This window comes from Syngnathus typhle, linkage group LG22 (assembly GCF_033458585.1).
Source record: "Syngnathus typhle isolate RoL2023-S1 ecotype Sweden linkage group LG22, RoL_Styp_1.0, whole genome shotgun sequence".
Lineage (NCBI taxonomy): Eukaryota > Metazoa > Chordata > Actinopteri > Syngnathiformes > Syngnathidae > Syngnathus > Syngnathus typhle.
Window position 1 is genome coordinate 5,920,453 of NC_083759.1, and position 13,911 is coordinate 5,934,363.

A 13,911-nucleotide genomic window follows, 5' to 3' on the forward strand; every position below is an offset into this window, starting at 1 on the left:
GGCGGAGTAAAAACAATCCGAAGGCCCCACATGACCCAAAGTGCATTTCCACTAAAAGGGACTATCAAAAGCAGCCTAATGAACCTTAATCTTATCAATTTATGAAAATCATTGAAGTCACTGCTAATGTAGCTTTTAAAAAAAGAAAAAGGTGCTCTGGCTCCATTTATCACCGGGAAGAAAAATGCTTTGGCACGCATTTGTTTTACACGGCGGAGTGACAATTTATCAAAACAAACTTCACGATGGTGGAATCTGCCATTTTGTCCACTTATTTGTATTGCAAAGACAAAGCGCCTCTGCCCCCCCGCCACCCCCTCCAACAATCTCTTTACCTTGAGGGTTCCTGTCGAACGGTAACAACAGTTGCCTAGCAACAACATTTCCACCCTGCAGAAATTGAGTAGATTATTTTTTTCCCACTCACAGTTCATACTTTGGGGAGAAAATAGATATTTTAGTTTATGGTGCAAATATACAGTACCGTAATTTTCGGACTATAAGTCGCACCGGAGTATAAGTCGCACCAGCCATAAAATGCCCCAAAAAGTGAAGAAAAAAAAACATATATATGTATATAAGTCGCTCCTGAGTATAAGTCGCCCCCCCACCCAAACTATGAAAAAAAACCGCGACTTAAAGTCCGAAAATTACGGTACTGGCTTTCCAAAGTCATATCATTGATTTGAGGATTTTTTAACTCACACAGTTGCCATCCCCGAATGAAGCTGAAAGAGGAATTAAAATATTTTGTTTTGGTGAATCACTCGATTTGGCGTCATCTGATATTTTCTCATTTAACCCGCTGCCGATGATACAAAGTACGACGAGGGAGGTGGCTGTGGTGGTGGTGGTGGGGAGGGGGAGACATTTCCCAGAATCAATCGGAAGTTCCAAATGCCACGTCGTGAATCAATCAACCGATTGGACCTCAGCAAAAGGGTACTTGTGAGAATTTGCTTTCCTCGGTTACATTTGCAACACGAGCGTGGAGAAAGACAAACACAAGGTTGGGCTGCTTTCCCCTCTTAATCATTTTAAATCATGACCGAGCCTCATAATGTAAACAAATGTTGTGAACTAGGAAGCCAAAGTTCAAATCGGGGCCTCTCACAGATCTCACAGCCCGATGCCAAGACAAACACGGCCGCGCCGGAGACGCGTCACCGAGGCCCACCTCGTGCGCCTTATGCAAATATTTATCTGCATTCACACTTGACTTAATTTGACAAGAGCGACCTGGACTGGAATAGCTTTGGATGCAAAATGGTAATTACTCCTAAACCGAGCTGGAATAATGAACTTGTTAGCATGCTCGGCCTCCTGGAATTCATTATGACGGCGCTGATGGATGGAGCAGAACCAGCTCTGATTTCATTCCGAGGTGCTCCGAGGCCTCACTTTCATGCCTTTGACGCGCCCAGCCATCAGTCACTCGGCAATCGCGACACACGTGCGGCCAAGGCTCGTGCGTCATGTGACGAGACGGACACGATTTGTCACCGTGTCATGAGGACGGCGCCGCATAATAAAGCGAAAAGGGGAAGCGTTGAGCAAAGGGGGGGGGATCCTTGAACGAAGGCATTGACGGCAGTTTTGCTATTAGATGACAGAAAAAAACTTTTTCATATTCAATAACAGAGATGGCAGCGATCGGACTGGAGCCGGATCTGGTTTTAAAGCGGATAAATGCCCTCTATGGACCATGTGACTTGTCAGCACAACCATTCTGGTGTCATCTTCTCATGAGACGCCGGGAGGAACATTCTTAACAGTACAGTACAAAAGTTGATACTGGGCTCAAGTCATTGAAACGGCCGACCCGATGCTCCGTCTCTCTCCGGCTCCTCTAAGCACCCATCAATTGAGGCAGTGAAGCCATCAGCGCCCACGCTCTGCCAGCCCGCTTTCTCGCACGACTGGCTCGGTGCGCGTCGGCTGTGATTGGACTCTCTGCATTAATGAACGGCGACCGCTCGCCAGTCCTTTCAGCCGTCAATCTGGAGGGATGGATCAGTGTGGGCCCCATCCTAATGGGCTCCCTTTGCCATTTCTCTCGCTCTGTCAGCTCGCCATCACAGACATCAGGGGGAGGATCTAATCTCGGCCTTTCGGCGCTCCGACCTGCCTAGAGTATCGCGACTGGGGGGAAGAAAAAAAATAAATAAATAAGGACCCGGCTCACCTTCCCATCAAATGACCAAACAGAAACTGGATCAGAGGGTGACATTTGAACAATAATGAGGAGAGAAATAGTCCCCCAAGACATAAAAGAGAAAATGCGCTGGCGGACTATAATTGGGGTTTTAATGATCATAAGCTGCTGTCTGATGAAAACTGGTGCGCCCAATTAACATTTTTTTCAAAGTAGAAGACTATTTTTAAACTATTATTCAAATCTGCCTTGTGATTGGCTTGCGACGGGATAGACTCCATCTATGTCGGTTTGATTTAATGGCTTTAAAGGGGAAACATTGATTTTCCTTCTTTCCTGTCATATGCTCGGAGGAGGATTGTTGCGTTCTTTGTGTCATGTGGTTGACGATGGGAACGAGGGGAGGGGGTCCAACTGGGAAAGGTCGGATTGAGCTGGGATTAAACCATAGCTGTGAACACAAAGCAAACAAATTTTGGAGTGACCAGCATCTCAAAATGGCCGCCCTTGAAGGCTCCACTGTACTGTGGAAATCGGGTCGAGGCAGACAAGTGGTCCATCTTCATTGTGCTAATGACTCCACAGAATGCGTTCACCCAGCAGGGTCCGCTCCATGAGACGAGACTTTATGGAAAAAGAGCAGACTAGTGTCCTTAACCCCGATGTTTTATTTAAAGAGTCTCTGGGTGCCTGGACTTCATTTGCATACGGTTGTCATCCGTTCGTGAGATCTTTGGTGCCTGATTTGCTTGGAAATTTCAAGTGTGCGGTGAAAAAAAGTAATTTATTTCTCCTCCCTCTTCTGATGAAGTGGTTCTTATCATATTGAAAGCCCTCAGGGCGGGGCCCCGTCCCACTTTGATGATGTCACAGCTCGGAGAAGCGAGGGGGGAACAGGTCAGCGCATGTGCCACGGACATCAGAAGCCGTCGGCGGTGCGGCGCCATGTCAGCCGAGCGAGCGCCGGGCTTTTGTGACGAGGCACGGACAGACATGCGCGGGGGCTAAATGTGACAAGGGGAGCGGAAACGGGGATGATTAAAGGCTGCGGGCGGGCGAGATGGCGGCGGGCGGGCGGGAAGAGACACGACTCAGAGGGAAGAAGAGCATTGGAGCGCTGTGAAGGAATATTGAGAGGAAGGGAATTAAAAAGATTGGCGAGGGGAGGTCGTATGTGTAAAATTGGAAACCACACATGGTCGGACGACGGATTTCAAGAGGAGCCAAGATGGCTGAATTAAAGATGAAAACAAGTCAAGAGAGATGACCATGTGACCCAGATTGGCCAGGCTGAGGACAAATAAGACGCTCCGAGATTTGCGGTAGCACTCACAGCAAAAGTGTGCTGTGAAGAATACGGGAAAAAAGACACTCAAGTGTGTGCGTGTGTGTGCGCCTCGAGTGAATTGAACTTGTTTTATTATGAGTGTGAAGCAGGCCAGCACAGAACAGAAGAGCAAAGTTGCACTGAATAATTGAATGATCTTTGGATTTTTGTGCATTTTCACTGTGTTATTGAATTCATGGTATCTGCTTGGGAAAAAAAAAAAAACTACCTTCACTTTGAAGTTACGAACTGGAAGGTTTTATGAAGACGACAGTTGACTCTTAACTTATCGCTTGTATTTATATTGCTTTCTTGGGGGGTGGGGGGGGTCTTTCAAAATGTGAATAATTTTGACCTTTCAAGTTCCACCCTATTCATAAATCACGACAACCTCCAAGTTAAGCTATATTTCAATGTAGGAAATGTAAAAAATGTAGACGGTCACAAAGTATTCCGCCAAACAGTAACCTAATCATTTCTCCGAGCGCTGCCCTTGAAACTGTCAACTCGGAATCGATCATCGTCAAAATTGAAGAAAGACATGCCGTTTGGTTTCGCGCCGTCGATTCAAAGTATCGTCACGGAGATCTTTTGAGAACTGACATCCTGTCGAAAATAAGTTACGTACAAAGTGTTAAAAAAAATTTTTCTTCCCTCCGCAATGTTTTTATTGGCTTCGGTTATTCGGCTATATCGAATGTTTCTACTCTCAACAAACGATTTGTAGGCAATTTTTGCATCGTTTCCAGAGAGGAAAATTGCCGGTGGCTCTCGAAGTGAATTTGCAACGCTCAGATCGGGTCCATCTGGACAATCAGTGGGAGTGTAGAACTTAACAGTGGGAACAGACGGCCACCTCGTGCACCGCCGAGCTCCGGCCAATGTCATGTGACTAACTTGAGTGGAGCTGACTCGCAAACGGAAAGTAAGTGAGTCGTCCGTGAGCTCACCTAAATGGGAGGTGATCACATTTAATAAATAGAAGGGTCAGAAGGCGAGACGGCGCTTTATTAAGTTATTCCCGCAATTCCGATTCCATTGTCGGGAGTCGGTGAGGGGGAAGTAAGCATGAAACTGTGTGCGCTGCGGAGAAATAAGGACAGATAAAGAACTTGGATGGTGACGTTGTTTATCGTGATGGTCATTAAAAGATCATTTAACAGTCAGTCTTGACTGGGGCGGATTAGCGCAACGCTTTTGACAATCGTTTTGTTATATTCGTTATCGCCCGCGCTACATTCTGTCCGCTGACGGGAAATTAGAAGTGAATTAGGTGAAAGTTGAAGCTTTGTTTTAATATACAGTTAATTTGCCGGCCAGCTCGTGCCTCGGTTAGACATAATGGCTAAGAAAGCGAAGCAAAGGAAGATCAATCATTTGATTGAGCCGGAGTAGGGGAGTTTCAATTTCATTTGGAAGGCGCAGTATGGAATAAGGCCTGCATGTGGAAATGCAAACACTCGTTCGCTTTCAAAGTGAATTTTTGCACTGCTGAAAATCTCAACGTATGTCTTGTATTACAAATGTGTTGGACAACTAAGATATTAAATCTTTAATAGCCATCGCATGGATTTTCTTTTTTTTTTTTTTTTCTTCAGGTGACAAATGTTTACGCCTTGGCAACAAGGTCTGCGCTCGCTTTGTGTTCTTGTTTTATGTTTAATCGATCTCGCCTTTGGTTACCTTGGCATTAAATTAGAAATACAATTACTGTAGCCTCTGTCGACAAAATATGAAATGACTGCATAAAAATCGACCGCCGTTCGCTGATGATATTTTTCCATTGCTTTTGGCGTGGAGCAATATTTATATACTAGGTAGTTTTATTTATTTATTTATTTATTTATTTATTTGTATTTATAATTTCATTTATTTGGGATTTATTTGTGATTCATTGGTTATTTATTTATGTATGTATTTATTTATTTATTTTGGGGAAAAAAAATCCGTCCCATTCTGAAATGTCTTGATGTACATTCTATGTAAAAAGGAGTTCAGGTGAATTATTTCAAAATGGGTTTGTGTTATGTTGGCATGAGCGCGGCGCCAGGAGCCTTTTGAGGAAGGAGCATGTGTCCGCTCTTGTGTTGGGTCACAGATGTCACCTGCTCCGGCAGCCAGTCTAGCGCAACTCGCCGACCCCCGCCGCTCGCCCACATGCCCCAAAGCGCCGGAGAAAACAAGCTCGCCATGTTGTTAGTTGTTGTATGCTTTGCTCTGATAATGGGATTAAAAATGCGGCGCGCTGAATTACCGCAAAGGGCCACGGCAGTCCTTCCAACTTAAACTGAACGCTACCCGGAGCTTGTGGCTATACGTGGCGCTTTCCGCAGTCCTGCCAAGTGGCGGCGATGTTAATTTGGCGTTAATGAAATGCTACAGGCTGGACCAGTAACCTTAAACAAAGCAAGAGCCAGGAAGAAAATCTTACTTAATATCAACCACAAGCAAAATTAGAAAACCACCATGCGTGACCACGGAACAAAATCAGCCAAGGGTGTGTGGGAATGTGTGTGCGCGTCTGTGTCATACAATTTTTCGATTGTTAATCTTTGAAAGGAGCTTTGTCAATGGCGTGGCCGTCACTGTTGGTAGGCCTGAAATTCCTTTTTGCACGCCTCACCACTTGTTTGCTAGGGAAACCCACAATGCTTTACCACAAGATTAAGCCATGCAGATTGCTGATATGTGCATTTTTCTTCTCTCTGACACACACACACACACAAACACACCCAAGTGGACAATCTGTCGGACGACAAAAGTCCACGCGAGTCCCTTTCAAGCAAATCAACGACCAGGAAAAACACATGTAATTGACTTCAAACAGGCTGACGGGGGATTACGGTTCCGAGTCGCGGCGTAGCAAAAACAGATTGTTCGGGACTAAGAAAAATAAGTGTTTGGCAAATAGCACACAACAATGCAGGATATTAAGCAAATGTTAGCGGAACTTTACTAGCGCTGTCACTGCAGCTGTCAGCAGAAGACGAGAGAACTCATCGGCAGTCACAAATATGAAGTTTAAAAAAAAATAAAAAAGTCTGTGTTGACCATTGAGGAGGGCTGGGGGGGGGGGGGGGGGTATGCTAATCCACATGACCAGCAGCCAAGGTAACAAAAAGAAGCTTGGTCAAGAGTTAGTCGAATTAAAGCTAAGCCTATCCTTTGTTGTTATGCTAATCCTCGAGACAATCATCTGCAAGCGCAACATCGCCTCTGAGATGAATGTGGCTCAGAAAGAAAGGGGAAAAAAAAATAAAAGAGAGCCTCAATTAGTCTGCACGTTGCCAGGAGAGAATGGCGCAAGGACATTTCCGACCAGGCAAAATAAAAACGTTGTTTGGATATTTCAGTGCTGTGGATCCCAATGCACAAGGACATTTAGAGAAGCTTGACGATCACACGGCTGACCTGCCGTCTTGCTGTAACATTCCTCCTCCTCCTCCTTCTCCAGAGGACAAATATAGAAATTCTATGCGTGCAATTACTTCTCAAATTAAGACACCTCTTCGTTAAATGACAAGGGAGAGCTCTTGATAACAACTGGATCGCGTCGTGCATTTCTTATCTTGATAATTAGATGACACCCGATTGGATTGATTTCATCCAGTCTCCACATTGCGCACAAAAAAAAATGACAATAAGAAAAAAAAAAATATGCACGAGGGAGGAGGTGACATCATGTGACGGGACACTCATGCGGCGACATGACAGCTACGCCTGCTGCGAACGGCTCCCCTGCTGCTTTGCCAAGGACTTTGCCATAGGTAAATGCCAAGGCTGCCACTCATACGGATACTGAATAGGGGACTAAAGGTCACGCGCAAAAAAAAACACCGCGCTACTCAGACGCGCAAAGGAAACACGCCGATATCCTAAAGTCAACTCAGTAAAGTGGCTTTTGCTTTCCAAATCTCGCCCGACTGTAAAACACCATCGAACCTCTTCAAAATAAAAGAAAAAAAAACGAGGACACTTACCGGACGGCCTTTTGGGGTCCAACCAACGGAGCTCTCTTTTACCAGCGATGCTACGGTTGCTCCGGCAACACAGACTCATTTAGGTCTGCAATTTTAAAAAGAGATGTAAAGTTGATCGTCAACAAACATGACAGCAACATGTATTAACAATTCATCGTGCGTGGAGACATTCGGACAAATCGGAACTCGGCCCATAAGCTCACCGTGCGTATTGACATTTCTGGCGATACAGAATGCAATATCTTTGAGCGAAGCTTGCTTTATTAGTGCTATAAATTTAGTTTACTGCTCAATCAATAGTAATGCGATCGGGGAGAGGTACTTGTCAGGGTAAACAGACCACCTAGTACCGAGAAATATCACAACGTTGCGAGGTCCAATGGGAGACATTCCCACGATTATCCAAAAGGAGATGCTGCCTCGAATCAAATCTATCATGATAATCAAATCGGAATTGACTCGACTGCTTTGCGACTGCTAATTATGTTGCAATAATGCCGCTGCTATTTAAGGCTTGCGGGCGGTAGCTAACAATCAAGTCAATCGGAGCTCACGTTCGACTAACCCGCCTTCCTTTGCATTGCTTGTAATAAATCGAAAATGGTGGTCCGTTACACAGTTTCAAAAGTGTCCAATTTGATCCGATGATCATTTAGCGGGGATGAATACCACGCCAGTTGCACAAAACTGAGCTTACGCCACTAATGTCCCATGTATTATTAAAATCAAATTAAATGTTAACGCTTGGAGGACGGCGGATGCTAGTCACTTGTTATTCTTCAGAACACTGCACATGAATACATTTGGAATGACCAAAGACTAAAACCTGACGGCGTTCCATTTGACTTTTTTTTTTTTGGTGTGTGTGCATTACGCAACGGTGAAGCTGTCAAATGACATTCATGAAGTTTTTGCGCTGTTCTGTGAATGCTTGCGACTGCCGGCTACAAAGGCAGCGTTTGCCCTACATTCGCCGTGCTCACAGTCTGATTGTTTGCCTGCTATCTTTCTCAGCACCATGCTGGGTCAGGTGAGGCAGCCACTGAAATCCAATCAAGCCAATCCTGCCCAGTGTCTCCCATGGCAAGCAGAAAAGTCACAAACTGATATAAAAACAGATCGTTGATGAGGGTATCAAGATGGGAAATCAAGCACCTCACTTCCATATAAACTAGGGCTTAATGCTAAATGAAATACCGGATCCCTTTCAGGGCAACTCATTGGAGCTGACTCGGAATTCTGACCTCTCAACGGAGGTCATAGATATGAATTAGGAGTACCTCAGGGATCAACATCGTTGCCACTAAAATTCACAAACAATTGTGTCGTGCGAGCTCAGTCTTGTTTTTTTTCGTGTCACTGGGCAAGACCCATTTGGACCAGCGTCACTCTGATTATACCGGTCAACATCTGAGTCTCTGCTTGCATTTAAATTTGTTCTTTTTTTAGGGTGGGGACATGAAGGGAAGAGCGATTTGGAGAGAACCATGTGATGCGACTGTTTGGTGCCTCAAGTTCTGCAGCTGTCCCAATTATTACCTCGTTCTCCCCCCCCCCCCCCAGATTTCTCCTTCATCCCCATCTGCTTCTTTTTGCCCCACATTTTTTTATGTGGCACCCAACCGTGGATGCCACTAGTGGGTTTGTGCTTTCAGGACACTCCCGTGCTGAGGATGCTACAGAGATGGATGTGCCGGTGTTAGAATAGCTGGATGGATGCAGTCCAGCCTTGGGATGGAGACCAATGTGTGCTAAATAGCAACTAGATGATGCACTCGTGTCAGGTGAATTGAGTTTTAGCAGAATTTCTCCTGTGGTCCCTGTCAGGTCTGATTCCGGTATCAATGGTGCTGACAAAGTTGTTTTTATGGACCATGGGTGCTGCCTAGGATTTGTGGATGGAAGGCATTTTTACAGTTTTGAAAGAAGTATATGGACCAAGTTAATGTATGTTAAGTGTCAGTTTTTGATAGTTCTAGCAGTATTTCTGGATATCTTAAGTAGGGAGGGACAGAGAAAGTTGGAAGACCCACTTTGCCAGCTGCAGCAGCAACAATTCTTCTTGAAACACACATACAGTAAGCCAACACACACTTGCACAAAAAGCACACCCTCGCTGTTGAAAGTTGAAAGCACACTGCAGGCTGCACGGCCTCCGTGCCGGGCCGAGCCTCATCGGGACGGAGCGTTCTTTGAGGGGCTCCCCGAGTCAGAACCTCTGACAGGTTGCAGCAACCGCGAGAACAGGGATTGGAGCGCTCTCTCCAAACAAATCCGCGTTCTAACATGGTACCAGGTGTAGCAGCCATCTCAAACTTGGATTCACACACACACACACATACACACAGCGGCGCCAATATCAACCATTACACACACACATAGTACACTGAGCCAAAACACTGTGACGCTTGAAATTAGAATGGCTTTTCATGCAAACACAGGCGCCTGCTGTGCAGGTGACAGGCTGCTGCTGCTGCAGACAGCATTGAAATGAAAAACAAATCCAAATGCTATTTTAAATAGAATTCCACTCAGCGGAGGATTGCGGCAGCCAACTAAACACGGGATTGGCTTATGCTCACGCCACTAATAGGCACCCTGTTTCATGCAGATAAAACTGTCTGACGAGTCACCGCCCAGTTTGGCTCGCCGTGCTTGATATCTGACCTCGCCGGCAAAGTAGGACTAATAAGTTTAATGAAGTCATTAGTCAAAAATGAAGACAGACACGTTACGGAAGGTGGAGGCTCAGATGAAGGGCGGAGGAGGAGAGAACTCAAGAGCCTTGTGGAAAAGTACACAACTTGCAGCAGACATTCCTGTGAACTCGCCAAAGGTGAAGGATGAGAACAATCTTTGCTTTGTGGGGAAATAATGCAGATGAGTTGAGATGCATCTGCCCAGCCCTGGCAATATGTGCGACTGTTTACTTATTCATGAATAGATTCGGCCCGCTAACTCAATCAGTCACATTATCGGGGTGGACTTTATTACGTAACATTAATGATGCATTGCTTTCCATGGGTGTCGACTTTCTACTGCAATGGCATCAATTCACATGAGAGTACAATAGGTCCTGCAGTATTTTTTTTAATTCATTATTAACATATTTATACTCTAAGAATGTTATTCAAAACATCACCAAAGTGTATAAAGCCATGTCTAAAGACCTTAGTTTCCCTTTGTCAACCGTGCATAATGTGATTATGAAGGTTGACAAGCAGAGAACTCGCAAGAACCTCCAGCATGCTTTGGGCACAAACAAGAACATTTGACAGCCACTAGAAGTTTAATGATGTGGGCCACGATGAAAACAATCAATAATCAAGAATAGTCACGGTGCGATATTGCAATGTTTATATCGGAGGATCGCAACCACACCTCCACTTGACAACAAACGCACGCCTGACCTGGATGATGAGCTCATGCAACATGCAGCATCCACAATAGCGGCAACAACCAAAATGTGCGCGGGGGGGGGGGGGGGGGGCGTAATGGGGGTGCACCCAGTTGCATTGCAGTGCGTGGGTGGAGGTCACACATATGGACCGCCAACAACACGAGACTGACAGTTAGCTTCTACGCTAAACGACTCGTAGCAGCATTTAGCTTCAACTAATGCTGCAAATCAAAACGGAAGGCTGCATGCAAACAAACCATGACAGTTCAGCAGCTGCACCGGGTTTGTTTACCTGCTGCTCTTTCGCCGCCTTACTGACAGGAACAAGCGACAATGGGAGCGGTGAATGGGGAAGCACGTACACGGGTCGGAGCGCAACATCCTTCCGCAGAATAGAGCAAAAATAACGCGATCGAGCAGAGAGCTGCTTGGGCCACCGCCGATCGCGCACCGATCGCGGCAGACGACTCAGGCAACAGGCCGGTGATGTCGCGTGCTGGAGGTTAACGGGTGTGTGTGTTGGGGGGGGGGGGGGGGGGGGGGGGCTTTACCGCTACATAGAAAGAAACGCGGTCCGTACCTGGACGTGCAATCCTGACTTCCAGAAGCATCCGATCGGGACTGACGAGGCTGCAGACGAACTCTGTGGATGCAAGGGGGAGAACAATGAGTGCAATCTGGAAAGGCGGCCGAGAGAGTGACTGACACACTGGGGTAAAGAGTATGAGCTGCAAGGCTGGACTGTGACGATCTGCCGGTGTCAAAAAATACGTAGGAAACGTAGGATAGTACTTCCGGAAAGAGCTTTTCACAATAAGAACATATTTTGGGGTTGGGGTAGCGCACATTGGAAGAGGATTAGGGCCAGCCAAGGGGAAGAAAAGCAGGTTGACAGGATTCTGACTAAAGAACTCTGAGATTAAAATCAGAATTCTGACAAAAAAGTCAAAATCATAAAAAATCCCCCAAATCTTTTCTTTACTGGCCCTAATCCTCTTCCATACATAGTGGTAATGTATAAACAATTACTTCTTTTTTTATTGTTTTATAATTTTGGATTTTCACATATTATTAATGCCATGCTTGTTTTCTTGATCTGCAGTATTTGGACCACCGAGAGAATGACTAATCACTCATGCATTAACACCCCTGCCGTGTTATTTGATGGTGCTCCCCACCCCAATGGTTCTGCATGGTACTTCCCGATCTAATATTACGAGTATATTGTTGCGTCTGAACATTTTGGCGTATAATCATCGCTATTTTAATAACCAGCCGAATTATGGTCAGGGGAAAAACAATAACACTTTAACATGTTCCATACTGTGACCCAGAAGCTATTTCTGTTATATTACTACCTAATAAAGTGTATTGTATTGTTTTTCCTGAGTTGAATTTCCTCCAGGGATGAACAGTCTGATGATTCTGTTATACTATACTAATGGTGAGTATTATTGTACCATTTTTAAGATTAGTAATCAGCTAATATCATTTTTTTTAAATACAACAATTACGTCAATGACTGTTTTGTTTTGATTATTTATTTTGAAGGCAGCACAGTTTTGTTTCCGTTGTAGTTTTGATCCTGTCCCCCTCTCTTGACTGATGGTGAGCCTAGTCGTTGATCAGTGAGTGGGCAAATTGCAGCGCGCCCTTAAGTGGTAGAAATGTGAACTACAACTTTTTATGACAGCTTGTCCTGGAGTGGAGGACGAACGACGGTCAACAACCCCCACTGGGTAAGGTGCACGAAATTCAGTGCAGCTCTGCTTACCTTCAGTCTGCAAATTAATGGCCACCAAAGGTATTTAGCTATTTACCCGCCCGCAGATAGCAGATTTCCCACTCCAGTCTCATCCCGAATTTCACAACAAAGAATTTAAAAGTCAATTTTCTCCTAATACGTCCCCTTTCAAATAACACTGAACATTACAGGGCCCTTATCGACGCACGCTCCTCCTCATAACAATTGGCACAGTTACATTTCTTTTTCATTTAGGAGATAAGCCAAAGCAAAGCAGCTTCTGAAGATTTTATCTTGCATGATAAATTCACAACAGGGGGAATATATATACAAAGTGTTGAGGATAACAACGCCCCCAGTGCTGAAGTACAGAAGAGAGGGAATTCAATTCAGGATGAGTCACTCAACACTCCTGCAGATTTTTACACTTGATGAATTATTTTGCATGAGAGTCGCCACCAGATTGTTTCAAACATCTCGAAAAAACGTTTTCATTTTCCTACGCGCATCTCGGAGACATTCATTTCGGCGACGTTCAAGGACTGGGAATAATCGTGTGAATGTGACAGGAAAAGCAAGCGGGTGCCTTTCATTCAGGAGTAGAAAACAAATAAAAGGGATTGTTTTTGTTAGTTGGAAGGTCGACCAAGATTGATGCAATGGTTTGAGTATTCCCACTTAATGAGCATTGGCGCAATGTAATTGCCAGTTAAGTGAACAGCAATTGAAAAAACAACATTTTGAAGCACTTTCAACGCATGTTACTCAATATTGGGTCAAAAGCTTTCGCGCCTCAAGACTGTAGCTCAATGTCAACACAGATTGGATGGATGTTCTTTTTCCTTACACATCATTTGATGGAATCTACCCACTTTGATTATACCAGGGTGCTCAGTTCCACAACTAAATACTAAAAGTAATTTAATGCCACTCGACTGTTTGCTGAATGTACGTAATGTACACGTGCCAAGTAGATCATTTATATGCTGCTGTCGCTGCAAAAAAATAGCCATTACCACGGTATAAAGGTCGACCGATTAGGCCCGAGAATAGCATTGGCCCATTGGTGGAGTCCGTCACGCTGCAGTAAACTACAAGTGTAAAGTCTGCACATGAACACACTCAGCAGTCCTACCCTGGCGAGAGCTGCTTATTCAGTAGTTCACAAATGCAAGATTCAGATTAAGCGTCACTTTTGTTTGAGTAACGTCTCTGCAGAAATTGCTATTGATTGCAAATTCAATCCAAACAGCTTCATGTGTTTCCTGTAATATGGTTCAGTGTGTCGTTACCTCTTTGCACAAT

General features: G+C 44.9%; 1 protein-coding gene across 2 annotated transcripts in view; it reads right to left on the bottom strand.

The window, feature by feature from the left end:
- The window catches only part of fut8b (fucosyltransferase 8b (alpha (1,6) fucosyltransferase)), a 45,750-nt gene extending 34,128 nt beyond the window's left edge, over positions 1 to 11,622 (bottom strand). Inside the window, exons 1-2 of one of the 2 annotated variants that reach the window (XM_061270579.1) lie at positions 11,443 to 11,622; positions 7,463 to 7,547 (exon numbers count right to left, since the gene is read on the bottom strand). The gene's annotated coding sequence lies outside the window, so the exon portion shown is untranslated. The remainder of the gene's footprint in view (positions 1 to 7,462; positions 7,548 to 11,442) is intronic. The other variant, XM_061270580.1, reaches the window with a different exon arrangement.
- Between the last annotated feature and the right edge of the window lie 2,289 nt (positions 11,623 to 13,911).